This window comes from Microcaecilia unicolor, chromosome 12 (genome assembly GCF_901765095.1).
Source record: "Microcaecilia unicolor chromosome 12, aMicUni1.1, whole genome shotgun sequence".
Taxonomy (NCBI): domain Eukaryota; kingdom Metazoa; phylum Chordata; class Amphibia; order Gymnophiona; family Siphonopidae; genus Microcaecilia; species Microcaecilia unicolor.
Window position 1 is genome coordinate 96,561,263 of NC_044042.1, and position 20,854 is coordinate 96,582,116.

Here is a 20,854-nt window from a genome sequence, read left to right on the forward strand (position 1 = left end):
ATCTCTCCCACATCTTCCTCGGTGAAGACCAAAATAAAGAATTCATTTAATTTTTATTTACTTGTAGCATTTGTATCCCACATTTTCCCACCAATTTGCAGGCTCTATGTGGCTTACATTTGCCGTGGTGGTGGTTGCCCTTTCTGGGTAACAAAAGTACAGATGGTATTGCATTAAGGTGCATACATACATGGTAACATATATGAACATTACATGGAATAGATCATGGTATATATATATACCATGTGCATACATACATGGTAAAGAAGAATACGTTATGGTAGTGCATGAAGGTTCCTGAGTAATGAATTGGATTGTAACATACATTAGGTCATCGAATATGGAGAGAACATATTCGACATAAGGATTAAAGTGGTAATGCTTGTTCATTAATAGCAAAGAGCTTAATTAGTCAAATGATAAGATTTTGGCTATGTCTAGGTCGTGTATAGTCTTATTATTTAGTATTTAAGATGGCTGTTTATGGTATGCTTTCTTGAACAGATCTGTTTTCAGTAGCCTTCGGTAGATAGTTAGGTCTTGCGTTGTTTTTATGACCTTCGGTAGTGCGTTCCATAGCTGCGTGCAAATGTAGGAGAAACTGGTCGTGTATGTGGATTTATATTTTAGCCCTTTGCAGTTAGGGTAGTGGAAATTGGGGAATGTGCGTGCTGATCTTTTTACATTTCTAGTAGGCAAGTCTATAAGGTCTGACATATAGGTCGGGGCTCTCCCGTGAACGATTTTGTGGACTAGGGTGCAAACTTTGAACGTAATTTGTTCTTTTAGTGGGAGCCAGTGTAGTTTTTCTCTTAGGGGTTTGGTGCTTTTGTATTTCGCTTTCCCAAATATGAGTCTGGCTGCTGTGTTTTGGGCTGTTTGAAGCTTCTTAATGATTTGTTCTTTGCGTCCGGCATAAATGGCGTTGCAGTAGTCTAGATGGCTTAGCACCATTGATTGTACTAGGCTGCGGAATATTTCCCTTGGGAATAAAGGTTTGATCCTTTTAAGTTTCCACATTGAGTAGAACATTTTCTTTGCTGTGTTTTTCGCATGGGCTTCAAGTGTGAGATTTCGGTCAATTGTGACTCCCAGAATTTTCCCAGGCTGTCTGAGACCGGAAGGGTGTAGTCTGGGGTATTTATGGTATTGGGTTTGTTTGTATTGTATTGTGAGGACGGGATAAGACATTGAGGCATATTTTCAAAGCACTTTAGGAGGCTAAGTTCCATAGGTTTCTATGGAACTTTGTAAGGCTAAGTGCTTTGAAAATACACCTCATTGTGTTTTTTCTGCGTTTAACTTTAGTTGGAATGCGTCCGCCCATGAGTTCATTATTTGGAGGCTATGTGTGATTTCATTTGTGATTTCGGTTATAGCTTGTTTGAACGGGATGTATATTGTGACATCGTCTGCATAGATGTACAGGTTGAGTCCTTGGTTGGCTAACGATTTGGCTAATGGTATCATCATTAAGTTGAAAAGAGTTGGTGATTCGAAGGCTTCTTAACAGCAAGAACCTAAGTGATATCAAACTCAAAAACGTCAGCACCATGGAAACCTGAATGTGGAGTACCACAAGGATCACCGCTAAGAAGCCTTAGAACCATCTAAGTACGTTTCCTCCAATCCCGAAGTAGTCTAGGATGTTCGAGAGTATTTGGTGGCTGACCATGTCGAACGTGCTGGACATGTCAAATTGTAGGAGGAGTACATTGTTTCCAGTTGCAATTAATTGTTTAAATTTGGTTATGAGAGTGGTTAGAACTGTTTCAGTGCTATGGTTGGATCGAAATCCTGACTGTGATTCATGTAGTATATTGAATTTGTTTAGGTAGTTGATAAGTTGTTTGGTTACCATACTTTCCATTAGTTTGACTACCAGGGGGATTGATGCTACTGGTCGACAGTTGGTTGTGTCGTTTAATTTTTTCTTTAGGTCTTTGGGTATAGGGGTAAGAAGTATATTTCCTTTGCCCTTGGGGAACAGTCTCTACGTTATGGCCATCTGACATTTTAGGAAGCCCTAACAATATAGCATTACAGTAATCCAGTGAAGACAGTATAAATGAAACAACCACACTAGTTATAGCCTGTAACGAATGAGGGTTTCAACCCTCTTAGCTATCGCAACTTCCCATATGCTATATTAACTAGTTGCTGAATGTGTTAGAAAATCAAACTAAGAGAGTTTCAGACATCAAAATTTCTCATATTCTCTACATTTGTGGAAATATATGTTCCAGATAAATTCAGATTAAATTTTTGAAGGGACGCATATTTGTTTATCCTCAACACATCTGTTTTATCCCCATTCATAGCTAGACCATTTGACTTAAACCAGTCGAAGATGCTCTCTAACCCTATATCAATCTGATGTTACAGCAAAGTACCAGGATGTTTCAGTGGAATACTCAACTATACATCAATCATCTGCATAAATATGACACTCTCAATCAAGCTATCTAATAAAGCCTCCTAAAGGCTGTAAAAAGATATTAAACAGCATTGATGAGAGTGCAGCAGATCCTTGAAACACCCCTATGGCAGAAGTATCATGCTGTAACTCAACCATAACCTTTCTATCGAACAAAAAAGAAGTAACCTATTTCAATACTACCCTACCCCCAACCAGGCCAACATCAGCATGAATCTGGTATGCAGAACAAGATCAAAGGTTGCCAAGATGTCCAAAAGGATCGATACCACTTTGTCTCCTTTGCCCAGATGTCTCAGAACAGAATCTTCTACAGCTACTAAATCATTTCTGTGCTATAATCTTTTCTAAATCCCCATTGGATATTAAGATATATAGAAGTGAATCAATATTTTAACTCTTTCCAAAAGTACAAAGACTAGGGGAGACTCAATGAAAGTACATGGAACTTTGAAAACAAATAGGAGGAAATATTTTTTCACTCAAAGAATAGTTAAGCTTTGGAACTGGTAGCTGGAGGATGTGGTACCACCAGCGGTTAGTGTATCTGGGTTTTAAGAAAGGTTTGGACAAGTTCCTTGTAGGAAAAGTTCATAGTCTGCTATTAAAGACAGTCATGGGGATGCCACTGCTTATCCTGGGATCGGTAGCATGGAATGTTGCTGCTATTTGGGTTTCTGTCAGGCTCTTGATAACTGGATTGCAGTGGCGTTCCTAGGGGGGGGCGGTGGGGGAAGTCCGCCCCGGGTGCACGCTGCTGGGGGGTCGCCAAGCGCCTGTCAGCGCCGCTCGTTCCTTGCTCCCTCTGCCCCGGAACAGGTTACTTCCTGTTACGGGGCGCGCAGCACCCCCCCTGCAGGTAAAAATGCACCTGGGGGGGTCGTTTTGCCGGGGGGGGCGCATCGGCGATCCGCCCCGGGTGTCAGCCGCCCTAGGAACGCCACTGCTGGATTGGCCACTGTTGGAAACAGGATACTGGGCTAGATGGACCATTGGGCTGATCCAGTATGGCTATTTTTATTATCTGCAACTATTTTACCAACCTTTCTTTCTGCATGTTGTCAGACAATTAAAGTACCCAGGCCACGCTCCGACCTCACCCAGCTGAGCCACCCACCGCTCTCTGTGTGTGCTGAACACCCCCACTAACGAGTAACCCCTTTCACTGTGTCCAGAAAGGCATACGTGTTGTGTTTAGCACCATCAATCATTTTGAAAAGTTGCCACCTATAACCTTGCATTGAGTTTTACTGCAGAATCCTGTGTGTTGGCATCTGCTTAAGCATTTGCCAGTTCAGCTCCTTCGTTGCCAGCTGCTTCTGAAACGAATCTATGACACGAAATGGAAAAAGCCATTTGTACACCACAGACCTGAGCCTCTCGCAAAGAATAATGCGGTGTGACTAGAGGTCAGCCTTCCCTTGCCCATCTCCTCATTTATGCGGCAAAAATACTTCTATAATAACTGTAAAAATGTCGACGACGGAAGGGCGGGAACAGCGAAGAGCATATCACGTGCCCACGACGACACTAGGACACATTCGATCTCCGCACCCAAGAGTTGCGCACGCGTACGTACGTCTCCGCCCCCATCTCGTTGCTGCGCGTCATTGGTGACGTCACCTGGGCCGAGCGAGCGCCGGGAGGAGGTGGGTAGCTGCTGATTGTGGTGGTCGTGTGCTGGGAACAGCGACAGGTAAAAGGGTTTCTAGGTGGTTTTGTCATTTTGTTCATTTGTAGGTAATTAGTTTGACATGCGGCGGCCGGGGAAGGAATTAATTTCTTTCCTCCATTTATCTCTTACGCTGTATTATGTATTTGCCCTGTAATAGTCTCGGGAGGTGTTGTCCCTTTGGAGATGTGATACGGTCTCGGGTTCGGGGCCTTTGCTTTCGCCCTGGTGGGCAATAAGGGGCACCGGGCACCCGCGCCCTACTCTTTCCCTACGCGGAGGATTGTTACATTTCAATCCCTGTGGCTAAATGTTATTTTCACTGTATTTAAATGCCAGTTTTCTAATGGCAGAAGTGGTGTCCAGCTAACCTTCATAGGATGATATGGTAAAAACCAAGCAAGAAAAAATACTGAAATGAGCGCAAAGCACTCGCACAGACAGCCATTGATTTCTTAATGTGCTTTCTCGTTTTTAAACACACGTTTTTATTTTGTTTAAGCCGTAAATACTATATATTTTCAAATATGGAACACATGGTTTTCTGCTTGAAAAAATGACACATTGTCTGAACCCAGTTCTGTGAGAGAACAAAATCTAAGGATGTTAATTTCTTGGGCTTTTGATACTATTGTGTCCTCATATATGTGCCATTTTTAATTTATTGCTTTCGCAGGATCTGATGGGAATGGTAATGAAGATAGGGCTACTTGGGTAATGCAGAAGGTAGATTTAAAAATTAGTTCTGAATAAGCACCTTTGGTGGTCTAGGATGCATCTTACAGCAAAACTTCATTGTGAAAGCAGTGTCGTTTGTCATAATGGGTAGATCTTTCCACATTAGTGAGAGACCTGGGAAATAATGTGGAAGGAGAATGATATGCAGGTGTCTCTTTTTAAGCTTGGTAGAGGCTTTGTTCAGAATAAGAGGCATAATGATGCATATTTTCAAAGCACTTAACCTTACAAAGTTATGTGGCGGGACATTTTCAATAGTGCGTCTGTCAGACTGCACTAAATGTTCAAAATCTGAATAGGAAATATACCTATTTTTGAAAAAAAGTCTTTTTTTTTTTTTTTTCAAAATACAATTTTGAACAATGCTATGTGTTTATCGTTTTAGGTTATTTTCGGGGACCCCCCCCCCCCCCCCCCACAAAATCAAGACATTAGGATGTAGGAGGGGACAGTGTTTTTAGCAGACTGCTCCCCCAGACATCCCAGGAGAGCAGTGAGGTACCCTAGTGGCCACTGCTGCGTACTGCATATAAAATGCGCCTAGGTACGCATCTCCACATCTCCTGGTTGCCCCCTTATTTGTCTGCTGAGTCCTCCAGAATTCACCACCCCCAACTGTACACCACTACAATAGCCTTTATTGGAGAAAGGAGGCACCTATATGTGGGTACAGTGGGTTTCTGGTGAGTTTTGGAGGGCTCACAGCTTCCATCACAAGTGTAACAGGTAGGGGGGAGGTATGGGCCTGGGTCCACCTATCTACAGTGCACTCCACCCACTGCTACACTACTCCAGGGACCTGCATGCTGCTCTAATGGACCTGAGTATAACATTGGAGGCTGTCCAGTACTATTTTTGTTCACATATTTTGGTGGTTGGAGGGGGTCAGCGAACATTGCAGTGGTCATCTGGTCATTTAGGGCACCTTTTTGTGTCTTGTTAGGAAAACAGGTCTAGTCCAAAACATTGAAGTTTTTTTGTCCCATTATTTTTGAAATGCCTCCAACACACCCGCTTGCACTGTAGACGAAATGCAGAGATAGGATGTCTGCAAAATAGGTTTTGAAAGTAGTGAATTGGACGTTTTGAGAAGAAATTCATCCAAATGCTGCTGTGAAAACGAGCCCATACTAACCTATGGAACTTTGTAAGTCTAAGGTCCCTGATTACTAAGCAGTGTTATAGGTACGTTAACATTTTTAACGCGCGTTAACCATGTACATGCCTACAGTATCCCTATAGGCGCCTACATGGTTAGCACATGCGCTAAGCGTTGGCATGCTAAAAACACTAATGCACCTTAGTAAACAGGATCCTAAGTGCTTTGAAAGTGAGCCCCATAGACTTATAAAACAAAGCTGGCTGCTGGTTTTTTTTTTTTTTTGTCAGCAAAACCTGGGAATAAGGTGAAAGCATTAGGTAAAATGGTAAGTCGAAGTAAAGAGAGAGTGTAGGCTAAGGTGTTTATGTTCTACTGAAAGGGAAAATACTGTGACTCGGATTCAAGCATAGAAATGGTGTGACTTGAGTGTTTCATTACACTTTCTCTTTTGTATCTTTTATGTTTCTGAAAAGAAACAAATGTTTAAGATCAGACTAAAATGTTTCAGTATTTTTCAGGGAATTGTTTTATTCTTTGATTTGAAACTCAGTCCTGTTTTACGATCAGTTAGGAAGGAAGAAACCTTGATAGTTTAAACATTTTTTTTTTAAACTAAATGGATAAGAATGAGCCTCATTCACACATAGGTAATGATTTTAGTATTTCACGTTAATTATTGGTGGAGCACTGGTCTTGCAATCCAGAGGTGGCCAGTTCAAATCCCACTGCTGCTCCTTGTGATCTTGGGCAAGTCACTTAACCCTCCATTGCCTCAGGTACAAAGATTGTGAGCCCTCCTGGGACAGAGAAATATCCAATGTACCTGAATGTAACTCACCTTGAGCTACTACTGAAAAAGGTTTAAGTAAAATCTAAATAAACAAATACTTTTGCCAAAGAGAGCCACCTTAGGTTTTTTAGTGTGCTCTTAACCTTATTGATTTAAATGTTGGGATTGCAACATAAACATAGCAGTAAAATATCTCCTTTTTATTTTTCCGGCCCACCTAAACTGCTTAATTGTTTAAATTAATTATGGTTGACCACTTGCTGCACTGGCCACAGCCAGTCAGATTTTCAGGATATCCACAATGAATATTTGTGAGTGATTTGCATACAGTGCCTCCTGAGTATGCAAATCTGTCATGCATATTCATTATGGATATCCTGAAAACCTGACTGTCTAGGGTTCCACCAGTACATATTTGGGTCTCCCTGGCTTATAGCTTTTCCAAGCAGTGTTATGTTCACTGAAAGGATCTGCACTGTTGCTATCGCCATCATTAGCCGTAGTGTTGCACCTAACGGAGGACACATTTCTTATTCTAGGTGACGTTCATACAGTAGAACAAATTGATTCAAGACACTTTAAACAAGTTAGTACCTAACTGTTTGTCTTGTTGTCGAAAAGACTAGGACCAGCTTATTCCATGCTACTTAATTTCACTGGCTGTAACACAAGAATCTTTATGGCAGCCGCATGCGAATGTGTGTGTTTTCATATGCATGTGAGAGATGAACAGGGTATGAGAGTCCTGAAGTATTTGTTCCCAGAAGCATTCTTTGTTCATTGGAATTATAAAAGCCTTATTGCATTTTTTTTTATGTAAAAAGATCTGTATACGTTTTTTTTTCTAAGAATGTTCCATTACACGATACATTTATTAGAACAGTATTTCATTATAGCAATTACTTTTACATAATTTTCAGTTTTTAAACTTTTTTGGCTGATGTAGCCAGATGAGTACAACCGTTTTATTCCCAACTGTGCCCTTGGGACCCAATATTTAATCCAGTTATTTTCTGTTTTAGGAAAAGAGAATTCAGTGAACTTAGGCAGCTTTTTGCTGCTCAAACCTCTAGGCCTGTGGTGGGGTAGGCCATTCTGAGAGGCAAACCTAAGGGGAATGATTGGAGCTTGATGGTGGTTAGGATGGGTAGGGTGAAATTTAATGTTTTGGATATTTACTGTGATGCTGCCAGTTGCTTTTATTATTGACATTTTATATTATGCTTTCTATTTATATACTGTTTACATTTCTGGAATGAAACTGGGAGGGAGTTCTTGTAGGGGGCGTTTCTGGAATGAAACTGGGAGGGAGTACTTGTAGGGGGCAATGTTTCCAAATGGGTTAGTGCTGAGCATACCATGGTGGTAATGAATCTCACTCCTAAGCCAGGGTATGTGGAATATGATCTCTGTCTCTCAAACTCACTGCTAATGCTCACTTGTAGTATTTACTCCCTCCTAGAGTTCTTAAGATGTAACACATACAGACTTCTTATCTAGGTGTGCTTGAAAATTCCTTTTATTCAGGCCTGTGGCACCAAAATGATGGGAAATAATTGTGTCCTTCTGGTTTCAGACTGTGTATTTGGTACCTGAGGGTCTTTTTACTCTACACGATTCACAGAGTAATCGCATATCTCAATGATTGATGCCATTGTGGTGTTTCTCTCTTTTCCACTATGTCCAGTTTCCTTGTATCTAGCTTTTTTTCTTTTGAAATGGGGATGTCTGGGTCATCATAACCTCTTCTTTTCTATAATTCTCTTAGGAGCAGGATCCCAGTTCTTTTTTTTTTTTTTTTTTGTAGTGTTTACAAAGTTTCCAATGGATGAGATGTGCCAGCTTGTGCCTTCCTATATAAAAATCGTTTGTCATCAGAACTTCACAGCCATCTATGAGATGGGACCATTTTCAACTCCTTTCTTATAAAATCTACAGATGTCTTGTTCGAATGTTTTCTATTCATGCTGTAAACCCTCTCATTTCTAAGCTGCTGTCCTGGACTGCAGCTATCAGTCGTCGTTCCTTAGGTTTCAGGTCACTTCGTAACCATTCATATGTCCGGATTTGATCAATAAATAGCTGCTGGTGGCACTTTGCATGTCCTGCTATACTTATGTATTTGCCACTTGTTTTTACATATTTGTTGATCTAATTCCTTGAAGAGTTTTTTTTTCCTCTTTTTAAACAAATTCTCTTGCTTCATTTCCTTTTGGTACCTTCTAGTGTGTATTATTTGGTGATGTGTCCTCTGCTGCATTAGAAACTGTTTACTGCTTTGATTTATTATTCTTCTGGATTTAATTCATGTTACTTATTTGTGGAAGCTCGGGAGAGTTATGTTCAATTATGCTCAGTATTTCTGTGTCCCTGGAGGGCTTTGCAATCTACCTTTTTGTACCTGAGACGGTTGAGGGTTAAGTGACTGACTCTTCCAGGGTCACAAATAAGTAACAACAGGATTTGAACCCTGGCTTCCCTGGTTCCCAGCCTCTAGGCCAGTGTTTCCCAAGTTGGTCCTGGAGTACTCCTTTGCCAGTCAGGTTTTCAGGATATTCACAATGAATATGCATGAAATTGATTTACATACAGATAATACAGAGTATATGCAGTGAGGGTTACTAAATGATCCTAGTGTAACTTCTAAGGATAGGGCATAACGGTCAAATGTTAATGTATACGACGGGTATTGAGAGAACAACGATTGATCTGAGTTAACATGAGATTATAGTTTTCTGAAGAAAAATACTTTGAGGTGTTTGCGAAAGTTAAGGTATTGACCTATTCATCTTAATTTTTTTGGTAGGATGTGCCATAGTTTTGTGCCTTGGTATTTTATTTGTTGCATTTGTATCCCACATTTTCCCACCTCTTTGCAGGCTCAATGTGGCTTACAAATGATAGCAGATGAAAGATTTATGCACATAAACCAAGAGAGAGACCTGAGATAATAGTGTCAGAAGATCTCAAGGTGGAAAAAACAATTTGACAAGGAGGGCCTAAAGCCAGAAAGATGATAAGACAGCCTAGAGAAAGGCATAACTTTCAGAAAGGAGGTTGTGATAATGCTGCTGTTACAGATCATTGGTGAGCCTCCTCACTTGGAGTACTGCATTCAGTTTTGGAGGCCCTTATCTCAAGAGAAGTCTGCTGAGTGAATGGTCTTGTAGTTTCTGGCATTTTGGGTAGTGGAGGTTCAGGTATGTGTGGGCTCCTGTTTTTACGTTTTCGGAGTGGAAGGTCAATCAGGTCACTCATACAGGTCGGGGCCATACCATAGCTTATTTGGTAGATCGGGGTGTAAATTTTGAAAGAGCTGCGCTCCATAATTGTGAGCCAGTGAAGCTTTTGAAATAATGGTCCTGCCTTAGCGTAGTGTGATTTTCTTAGTATTAATCTTGCTGCTATGTTCTGTGCTGTTTGAAGTTTTTTTCAGGATTTCTGCTTTTCAGCCAGTGTATATTCCAGTGGTTCTCAAACCTGGTCCTGGAGGCACCCCAGCCAGTCAGGATTTCAGTATATCCACAATGAATATTCATGGAGGCAGTGCATGCAAATCTCTCTCATGAATATTTATTGTGGGTATCCTGAAAACCTGACTGGCTGGAGTACCTCAAGGATCAGGTTTGGGAACCACTGGTATAGGTGAAAAGCATTAGGTAAAATGGTAAGTAGTATCGCAGTAGTCCATCTGTGTTTAGGACCTTTGACTGTACTAGCATGTGAAAAATGTCTCTGGAAAAGCAGTTCCTTAGCCTTCTAAATTTCCAGAGAATTTGAAACATCCTGGTTGTTACATTTGCTGTCTGAGTTTCGAAGGTGAGCTTTTGATCTAACGTGACCCCTGGAATCTTTAGTGTACTTGAGATTGGGTAATTGGTTTTGTCGATCTCAATGCTGCAGTATCTTGCAGTATGGAGAGGAGAGCAGTAGAAACTGTGCTTTTCCTTTGTTCATTTTTAGTTTGAAGGCGGTTGCCCAGGCTTCCAGCAATGTGATCGCTTGGCTGACTTTTTTCCTTTATTTCGTTCGGGTTATTTTCAAAGGGAATATAAACGGACACATCATCTGCGTAGATGAAGGGGTGAAAACCTTTCATTAGGAGTTTTGCCATTGGGGGGTCGTCATTGTGTTGAAGAGTGTTGGTGAGATGGGGGATTCTTGTGGGACGTATAAATGAAAAAAGCAGTATGGGCTGTTCCCCCTATTTCCGTAATCTAATACAAATAAAAACTAGTGAACAGCCAAAAAAACCCAAAGGGTAAAGTAGATTAAAGTTTTCAATTAATGGGTGTAGCCCTCAGAGACCAAGGATAAACCGAGGCCTTTATGGGTATATAACGGCCCCATGAATGAGATAGGACCGCAGACACCACCATCCTATGTAGATATTGGAGTCTGGCAGGTCAGGCCTCGGTTTATCCTTGGTCTCTGAGGGCTACACCCATTAATTGAAAACTTTAATCTACTTTACCCTTTGGGTTTTTTTGGTGGATCCTTGTGGGACCCCGCAGGTTGCTTTCTAGGATGCTGACAATTTTTGGTTCATCTTCACTTGGTATGTTCTGGCCGTTAGGAAACTCTGGAACCAATTGAGCATTTCACCTCCGATTCCAATTTCATCTAGAAGTCTGAGTAGAGTTTGGTGGTCAATCGTGTCAGATGCTGAGGACAGGTCGAATTTGCTTATCTCCTTCCTTAAATTTGCCTTCAGTGTTATCGGAACTGTTTCAGTGCTGAAGTCTGAATCCTGATTGTGACTCATGTAGAATTGTGTTTGATTAGGTGTTCCATTAATTGTTCTGCAACAATCCCTTCTTTGAGCTTGGCTATTAAAGGGATTGACACTACTAGTCTATAGTTGTTAATGTCGCTTTTACTGAGTTTCAACTTGTTTGACTCTCATTTTCACTTGTCTCCTTTCAAATTAGTTGTTTAATTGTTTATTTGGATTTATTTACTGCCTTTTCGAAGTCATTCACTCAAGGTGGTGTACAGCAAGAATAAGTCAAACATAAGCAGTAGACAATTACAGCAGTAAAAATATTAAAATAACAATATGAGGTATGGCATAGCATGCTACATTATGTCAAGACAATATGCAGTAAAACATTTTGGACAGCATAGGATATAAGCAAATAAGGAACATATAGATAAGACAGAGTAACAAGGGGACTAATTTAAAGAAAGCTGCACGTGAGGTCAGAAAGGTGCTTGAATATTATCTCAGCCAAGATAGGAGTGGATATCTAATGTTGGCTTTTAGACATTTGCAGGTAGGTCTGTGGCCTCTATGGAATACAGTGAGTTATCAATTTTTTATCACAAAATCTGTAATAAAAATTGATTCATGAATAGCTAGTCATCTTTCAGTCTAACCAGCTATGTAATGTAACTTTGTTCTGTGGGTGGTTCTTCCTGACATTAAGACTGAAAGGGTGTTAACTGTGCCGTGACACTTGTGAAGGTTGATAAGCCTGAGGAGTATGATTACTGTACAGATCAGCTTACCGCTTCATATGCGGAATGAACCCTATGTTACAACATCAGTTCCACCTGTGGTTGGCGACTCTGCCATTCTCTTTTTCATTTTTCTGTAACATCCACTTCCTAGAAAATATTTTCTTCATTTAGAATGAGAAGTTTTTTCATACAGTGGTTTCTGTTTTCCTGAAATTTCAGTTCAGCTGTAGATTCTATTTTGATCCATTTAGTCTGTCAGCATGGTGATATAATCATGTCTTTGCAGTGACAAGTAGTATTTTAGTTTGTTTTGGTTGTGTCATGATAGGAAGTGCTTTCAAATATTAAATAAACTATGCACCCATCCTCTACGCAGTTCTAAATCGGAAATAAATAGTAAGGGTATCGGATGAATTCATTAACAGGGGAACTACATATTATTTAAGAAAACAGAATGAAAATACATTAAAAAGAATTTTAAAAAATGCATTAACTGATGCTTAAATCTTACAGCTCATTGCTTGACTCATTTCATTATGCATTTGAAAGAACCACTCCTTTATTTTTTAACATTGTTGCAAACCTGTTTTCTCTGAGTGTCTGCAAATAATCATTGAACAGCATTTTCCTTAACTGGTTTCCTGTTTTCGTCAACAGAGTAAACAAATGGAGGTCAATTTCAAATCTCTTCAAGATAAGTAAGCAAAGGTTGATGATTATTTAGTCCAGCAGAGCCCTGATTGATAACACAGGAGTTCAAAGCTTGATAGTTCTTCCTGTTTTATTAAATGAACTGTATTTAAAATTATTCTGAGAATATTTTATATTTGTTTATTGAAGAGAAACAGATGTAACATCTTTTAATAAAGAGAGAAACATAATTGTAGCAAATCCTTAGGACTTGGAATGGCAAAAGGTTGTGGATATACCCAGATGTAGCTAATATTACTCGTGAGAGACGTAGGGCTTTTCTTGTTATGCGTCGGGAAGTGAAAAATTTGGAGGCAATTATTCTCCTTGCTTAATCTGAGTAAATGTAGGATTGGATATGGCCAAGCAAATTATGGGCCCTGTTTACTAAGGTACACTAGCATTAGCGCACGCTAACTGTGTAGGCACCCATAATATTCCTGTGGGCGCCTACACAGTGTGCGCTAACGAATGCTAACATGCCTTTGTAAACAGGGCCCTAAGTTTTAATTGTTCCTGAACAGTTGTGTTTCTTTTTGGGTCTGAAGATAGTTTAAAATTTCTTTTGAACTTTCTTGTGTTTGCATTTATAGTTTATACCTGAAGGATGGAAGTGTTAATGGCCTTTCTTTGTTGCATTGCAATTTCTCCTGACTTTTTTTTTCTAGGCCTCTCCCCTCTTCTTTATATTGTGGTCTAAGGAAGAATTATTTACATTATTTACTACCCCCACACAATCCAGAAAGTTTCTTGGAGGCTTACTAGTAACATAGTTAAACATAAATAATACAGTAAAGCATATACTTCTGCCATATAAGTAAACAAAACCAACCTTAGTTAAAATAACCCTCCAAAATAAATAGTTAGGAGTTAATAAATTTACTGATTAAAATCTTGTCAAATTGCTTGTTGACTGTGAGGCGTATTTTCAAAGCACTTAAACTTACAAAATTGCATAGTAACCTATGGAATTTTTAAGTCAGAAGTGCTTTGAAAATGAACCCCTTTGTTTCTTAAACTTATTTCTTTCTACATTTCTTTATCAAGAGCAATCTTATAAAAAAGTATTGCAAATTTATAAATAAATAAAAAAAGGACTTGGGAGTTTTTTGCGACAGTGTATGCCGTTTCATCAGAAATAGATAATAGCCATACAGAATCTTCAGCATATGCAAAGATCAAGCATTATAAATGCCAAAGCTAGTACTTGGTAAGTTGTATACAAAAACCACAACCATTCTAAACTAAATACAGATAAAAGCTAAAATTAACACCACACACAGATATACAAAGAGCAAATGCGTTCCATAGCCAAAAACCTGATGAATGCCTTGGACACCATTCACACTGAGTGTTTATAAATGTGTTATGAGTAGGGCTGCATTTTGATTAAACTCTTTAATTATGATTAATCCTACAGTTAAAGGACCAATATGTTCTTTCTGCCCATCCCCAGGTTCAACATCTCTCCCTTTCTCTTTCCTCCCTCCCTTCCAGCATTGCTCCCTTCTCTCTGCTTGCGGTTCAGCATCTCATCTCCTTCCCCCTTCCCAATCTACCTTAAAAATGATCTTCTAGAGGTCCTCAGCAACAGCAGCGATACTCATACTTTGCCTGCAGCCTTGAAGCTTTCCCTCTGACACAACTTGTTTTTGCATGGGCAGGATTGGACAGAAGTAAAGCTCTGGAGTAGGTGGTATGCAGCATATTCCTACAACTGCAGATACCTTTGGAAGACCAGTTTTAAGGTAGACCCGGGGGTGGAATTAAGAGAAGGGAGATGCTGGATTGTGTATGGGGAGGGGGGGAAGAGATGCGACATTGGGCCCTGGAGGTGGAAGGACTAGACCTGATTTTTATTTTTTTTTTGTGACTAATAATGCATTTAATGGCAGTTAACATGCAGCCCTAGTTTTGAATAATCTCTTATTGGTCTGGTGGCAAGATGCTAATAAAAGATTTCCCCAGCAGTGAAACACTACTTCCTTGTCAATCCTATTAGACTAATCCAGACCAATGAGTTGTTCCCCTATTAGCAGATGTAAGCAGAGAAACTGAACCCTTCCAGTGAGATTGCCAAAATAAGGAGTGGTGCAGCCGGAAAATACTCGGTATTTTTCTGCCTCTAGCAGATGGCGCAGGTTGGACTAGAGCGGCAGGATTCTTTAGGCCTGATTCCACAGGGCCTAGTCCACAGCCTGTGAACCTTCGGGATTGAGTCCTTGACCAGTGTGTACTCGCAGACCCCCCTCCCCCAGCCAGTCATGGTGTGGGATAAGTGGGCATTCTTTTTCATCCTGCTAGACCAGTCAAGACCAAAGGGTTGTGTCCCCTTACCAACAGATGTAGGTAGAGAAACTGGAAGTCTTCCAGTGACATTACTGGTATAAGGACTGATATAGCCTGGGACTCTTTCTGTATCTCTTTACCTCCAGCTGATGATGTCTGTTGGTGCAGCTGATCTGCTTTTTCTAGGCTTGACTTAACTCACTGGTGCACAGTCCACGACCTGTGGCTCTTGTGGTATTGGTCCTGGATTTTGGACCATGATCCTTCCCCGTGTTGAGCCCAGAAGGGTCCAACTCTCTGTAGCCCCAAGTATTAACTCACAGGCTTTTGCTTGGTGAGACATGCTGAAACAGGTCCCTGTGGGCCCTTATCAGCAGGAGGGTGAGTTCTCACTCCCCTTCCCTCCCTATCCCAGAGAGCCCCTGCATAGAAAAAAAAAAAGGTTAATTGGCTGTTGCTGGCTATTGAGGGAATAAGGTTGAACAAGGGAAAAAAAGAACATGGCAAAATAGTTAGTGGTGCTGCTTAGGGCAAAGGGCAGGCACTGGCAGGAGAGAGGCAGCTCCAAAGATCAGTACCCTGGCACCGTGAGTTGTGGAGCATGGGCCCAAGGGGAAAGGGGGGGGGGGGAGGAACTCGCTTCTATTGACGGGGTCCCATGGGCTGTGCAAGATACCTGGTGACTGCAAGTGCAGGGCCTGCAGGAACTGGCAGAAGAAAAGTGCTAAACCAAAAAAGGTAAGTTGGGTTTACATAAACTGATAACCAAAAATAAATACACCAACTAATATCTTTTCAAGAAATAAATCCAACCAAATGAATATCTTACTGGAAAGAAAAAGCCTCAGAGCCTTGACCAAGCATTTAACTGGCACTGCTCAGTACTTATCATAAGCTAAAAAACCTTCCTTTAAGTTCTCAAAAAATATTTATCATTGGAAAAAAAAAAGTGAAATTTTATAAACCACATTGTATCTAAAGTAAAACGCTAATCTTTGCACTGCAGGTGGTCCATTTCAAAAAAACTTCTGATGATGGCCAGTGTTTCAATATATGTGCATCAGGGAAGTATTGAGACCAAATTTTTCAAAAAGACCCTGAGACTCTTGTTTTAAAATATACAGTGCTCTGTCCAGCCCAGGGTAATCTTGGTTATTATAAGAAAAAGTTGAATGAAACAAATAGGCCACCTGGTTGTAATGTACGCTCACACATTAAAAACATGTACTTTGTGGTAAAACGTCATTTCTCTTAGAAACTTAGCTAATATAATCTCCAGACTTACAAAGAGTATGTGTATTTTGCAGGTACTGTTTGTGTGGTTGAATTTGTTAATAAAATAATGTTATACTAATTGAAAATCAAGCATATGTGTAAACTCACCTTCTTTTTAATGTGGCTAAAAATACAAGGTAACCTATAAGTATACAAAAGAAGGTAGTTTTCATCCCAGTCAATTTAGTGGCATAAATGGCTTTGAAACTGCCCTCCGAAAGAAGTAAAGAAGTGGTCCTCTAGTCCCAAAAGGATGGTAGTCGTATAAACAAACGGTTAATGAAGGATAAAAGATACTTTATTGGAGAATCAAATATAAAATCAAGCCTAACATGGCCATGTTTACAAGACTAGGGCTGCTTTTGGGGCAAAACTTTACTGTTAAAACAAATAGAACCATAAATAGTATCACAAAATCATAATAGAACCATAACACAGATATATAAACAACAAGATTGATATCAGATCGTAAAAAATAATTATATCAAATAGCAACTATGAATAGCTAGTCATCTCCAAAAGCATGACAGACTATATTGGCAAACATCAAAATATGAGTGGGGACCAGGATAAGGCACGCAACATACCCTTATGGTGTGAACCTTTCACTTTACCATAGTCAATACTGGAATAGAGTTAAGAGTTAATGTAATCCATAGACTACATGGCTAGGGCTCTTCAGCTTGGAGAAAAGACGGCTGAGGGGAGATATGATGGAGGTCTGTAAAATAATGAGTGGAGTGGAACGGGTAAATGTGAAGTGTCTGTTTACTCTTTCCAAAAATACTAGGACTAGGGGGAATACGATGAAGCTACTAATTTAATATGAATCAGAGAAAATGTTTCTTCACTCAACGTGTAATTAAATTCTGGAATTCATTGCCAGAGAATGTGGTAAAGGTGGTTAGCTTAGCAGGGTTTAAAAAAGGCTTGGACGGCTTCCTAAAGGAAAAGTCCATAGACCATTATTAAAATGGACTTGGGGAAAATCCATTGCTTATTTCTGGGATAAGCAGCATAAAATGTACTGTACTGTCAGTGGCGTAGCAAGGGCGGGGCGGTGGGGGTGTCCCGCCCCGGGTGTCCGCGGGTGGGGGGTGCTCCGTCGCGTCTCTCTCCTGCTACTGCCTGCCTGCCTTTTTTTTTAAAAATCCGTGCAGCCACGCAGGCAGCGCTTCGCGTCTGCCCTGCGTGTGCTGTGAAAGAAGTAAATCGTCAGCGCTGGCTTCGGGGCTTCCCTCGATGTCCCGCCCTCGAGGAAATAGGAAGTTACTTCACAAGAGGGCGGGACATCGAGGGAAGGCCCGAAGCCAGCGCTGACGATTTACTTCTTTCACAGCAGCACACACAGGGCAGAGCCGAAGCGCTGCCTGCGTGGCTGCACGGATTTAAAAAAAAAAAAAAAGAAAAAGGCAGGCGGTGGCAGGAGAAGAGGGCTCCGTGGCTTTAATGGAGGGGGGACGGGACTAGGTCAGGGGGGGAGTTCAGAGGGGATTGGAGAGGGGGTGGGGGAGTTCAGAGGGGAGAATGGGGATTGGAGAGGGTGGGGGTGCTCAGAGGGGAGAATGGAGATTGGAGAGGGGGTGGGGGAGTTCAGAGGGGGGGTGCTCAGAGGGGAGAATGGGGATTGGAGAGGGGGTGGGGGAGTTCAGAGGAGGGGTGCTCAGAGGGGAGAAGGGGATTGGAGAGGGTGAGGGTGCTCAGCGGGGATTGGGGAGGGTGGGGGAGCTCAGAAGGGTACTCAGAGGTGAGAAGGGGATTGGGGAGGGGTGGGGGAGTTCAGAGGAGGGATGCTCAGAGGTGAGAAGGGGATTGGGGAGGGGTGGGGGTGCTCAGAGGGGATAAGGGGAGGGGGGAGGGAAGTGCTCATGGGAGAAGGGGTCTGAAACTGGGGGCTGAAAAGGGGCAGGGGCTGAAACTGTGGGGACTGGGGCTTTAAAGGGGACAGGGAGAAGTGGATGGGGCTGAAGCTCGGGACTGGTGAGAGAAAAGGGCTGGGGTTGAAACTAGGGGCTGAAAAGGGGACAGGGAGTAGTGGCTGGGGGCTGAAGCCCAGGACTGATGGGAGAAAAGGGCTGGGGACTGGTGGGATAGTGGGGCTGAAAAGGGTGGCAGGTGGGAGATGTGGGCTGGAACTGGAACTAGGTGCAGGTGGAAAGAGGGGGCAGAGAGAGGGGACAGACCCTGGATTGAAGGGGGGGGGGGAGCGTGAGGGAGGGCAGACCCTGGATGGATGGGAGAGGGAGGGCAGACCCTGGATGGATGGGAGAGGGAGGGCAGACGGATCGAAGGGGCAGAGAGAAAGGGCAGATGGTGGGTGGAAGGGGGAGAGAGAAAGAGGGCAGATGGTGGATGGAAGGGACATTAGAGAGGGCAGACACTGGATTTCAGAGAAAGAGCGAAGACAGATGCTGGATGGAAGGAAGACAGTGAAAAGAAGATGAGGAAAGCAGAAACCAGAGACGACAAACTGTAAATAAAATATATTTTTTTAATTTTTTTGCTTTAGGGTATAGTATTGTATCTGTGTTTGTGTTAATAAATGTTTATAAATAGAACATATAAATAAGGCAATCATTTTATTGGACTAATTTTTAATACATTTTGACTTAACTTTCAGAGAACAAAACCCCCTTCCTCAGGTCAGGATAGGATACTATAACAGCACTATACTGTATTGACCTGAGGAAGGAGGTTTTGGCCTCTGAAAGCTAAATGTATTAGTCCAATAAAATGGTATTTTATTTTCTATATTTGTTTTATTTCTATTTGTTAATTTGTAAAGTGATCAGATTTGTTAGTTTTTTCAAATTTTATATTTTGCACAGTACTAGGGGACATTTTCTGTTTCTGTGGTGTTGCATTGTATGCAGAGTCTGGCATCGGGGGTTCAGTTTAATTTTTGTCTAAATAGAAAGTTTGATTACTTATTCTATAGTGGATTAGGGTGTATCTGTGTTTGTAAAAAAGACATGGCTTTCGGTTGGCATTGACTGTGCAGGATCGACGATCTGTACTATTCTGTCTGGTTTCGTTTTACAATAGGTGAATTGATGTTCTAGTGCTCACTGTAGTGTTTAAGATGCTTTCCTTTTCCTTGTGTGACTCATAGAAATGACTGCTTATGGTATGGTAGAATTGCGCTATAGGTCCTGAGTGTTTTGTATTCTCGGTATGCCTAGTACTGGATTTGGGGGGGGGGGGGGGGGGTGTTAAAAAATGACCGGCCCCGGGTGTCAAGTACCCTAGCTACGCCACTGTGTATTGTTTTGGGATCTTGCCAGGTACTTGTGACCTGGATTGGCCCACTGTTGGAAGCAGGATGCTGAGCTTGATGGACCTTTGGTCTTTCCCAGTATGGCAATACTTATGTAGTTGTCATAACTACATAAGTATTGCCATACTGGGAAAGACCAAAGGTCCATCAAGCCCAGCATCCTGCTTCCAACAGTGACTACACACACACCACCAATTGAATGTTTTGGGTAACTGCTACACCTCCTGTACAAGAACAAAAAAAAATTACCAAATGACATTGGAGTTGATAAATGGATTAAGTTAAATATGCTAACCCCCCCCCCCCCCCCCCCACCATGCGTTCCACCTTTGTGTTTCAGTGATGTCACAGGGGACAAAATGACCGCTGCAACTAAAAACCTTAATTTAAGCAAGAAGGAAACTGACCCCTCCAGGATATTGTTTCTAATGGTATAATGTGTACCTTTTGGTTTTGTTTCTCTAAATGTTTTTTTTTTTTGTCCATTGTTTATTTCATATATTTGACTGGGTTTCCCTTCTCTTTGGCATAGTTCATATTTTGCTTCTATTCTATATTAATTCTTTAGAAACCAGAAAAGCCAGAGTGAGTCAGTTGGGTGTCTCATCCCGCCTATAAATACCTGAGACACAGGACATGGAAATTTACATAAAGGGAAATCCGTCTGACTTGATGTGCCTGGCCGTTGAGATTCTCTAGATACGATTCCTTTTTGAGTCTCTTGGGTGAAACTGAACCCAAGATTTAAATGGTAGTATAAAAAATATATTTAAAGAAGGAACTCTGGTAGCCTTGAAAGATTGTGTAAGGCTCTTATGAGATGTGTTTAACAATTTGAAAAAGCACTTTTCCTACCTCAAAGGCAGTTGGGATGAAACTGTTCTCTTGGTGGGGCACTGTTCCTGTTTGCTGAACCTTACTGCAGCCCTGTAACACATGGAATACACGTGGGAGACTGCCATTTAATCACAAAAAAGTTGTCTTTTATATACAGCTGAACATAGGAGCCAACTTTTCAAAATGATTGGGGGCGCTGAATTTTTTTTTAACAGGTGGTGCATTCCCCCGCCCCCTCCCTCCCCCCTCCTCCAAGTTCCAGGCCCCCCTCTCCTCCGAGTGCC

The 20,854-nt window shown here is 41.4% G+C and overlaps 1 protein-coding gene across 1 annotated transcript in view; it reads left to right on the plus strand.

The window, feature by feature from the left end:
- The first annotated feature begins 4,041 nt into the window (after positions 1-4,041).
- The window catches only part of ATP6V0A1 (ATPase H+ transporting V0 subunit a1), a 251,391-nt gene continuing 234,578 nt past the window's right edge, over positions 4,042-20,854 (plus strand). Inside the window, 1 exon segment of the mRNA XM_030220840.1 lies at positions 4,042-4,133. The gene's annotated coding sequence lies outside the window, so the exon portion shown is untranslated.